Genomic DNA, 337 nt, shown 5'->3' with positions numbered 1-337 from the left:
CTCCTGCAATTCTGTCTGTCTTCTTTCTTTTCCTCAGTCCATGCTCCCCCTTTCAGGTACCCTCAATTACTTCGTCGGCTGGCTCCGACAAGTGGTGCCTGAACAGGGACCTGAAAATGGGGGATAACAGCTAGGACGTGCAGCGGAGTAAGGTGTGCGCACACGGAATCTGAGGGGCCTAAGAGTCCTGTAGGCGGCCAACCGTAAGTATGCAGGAGTATTGTAATATAGAAACTGAAACAGAAACTTAAAGAAGTAAAAATGGGCCAAGGAAATAGCCGGCTGCTTTTTGTACATATGCTTAAGAATATGCTTAGAGTAAGAGGGGCCAAAGTGG

At 48.1% G+C, this 337-nt stretch overlaps 1 protein-coding gene across 1 annotated transcript in view; it reads left to right on the top strand.

The window, feature by feature from the left end:
* The window catches only part of LOC111739350 (endogenous retrovirus group K member 10 Gag polyprotein-like), a 22,013-nt gene that overhangs the window by 19,414 nt on the left and 2,262 nt on the right, over positions 1 to 337 (top strand). Inside the window, exon 2 of the mRNA XM_023530366.1 lies at positions 38 to 261. The gene's annotated coding sequence lies outside the window, so the exon portion shown is untranslated. The remainder of the gene's footprint in view (positions 1 to 37; positions 262 to 337) is intronic.

The sequence above is a fragment of the Pteropus vampyrus genome, unplaced genomic scaffold (assembly GCF_000151845.1).
Source record: "Pteropus vampyrus isolate Shadow unplaced genomic scaffold, Pvam_2.0 Scaffold50, whole genome shotgun sequence".
Classification (NCBI taxonomy): domain Eukaryota; kingdom Metazoa; phylum Chordata; class Mammalia; order Chiroptera; family Pteropodidae; genus Pteropus; species Pteropus vampyrus.
The sequence above is the reverse complement of the archived record's forward strand: the minus strand, read 5'-3'. Positions and strand labels throughout refer to the sequence as shown.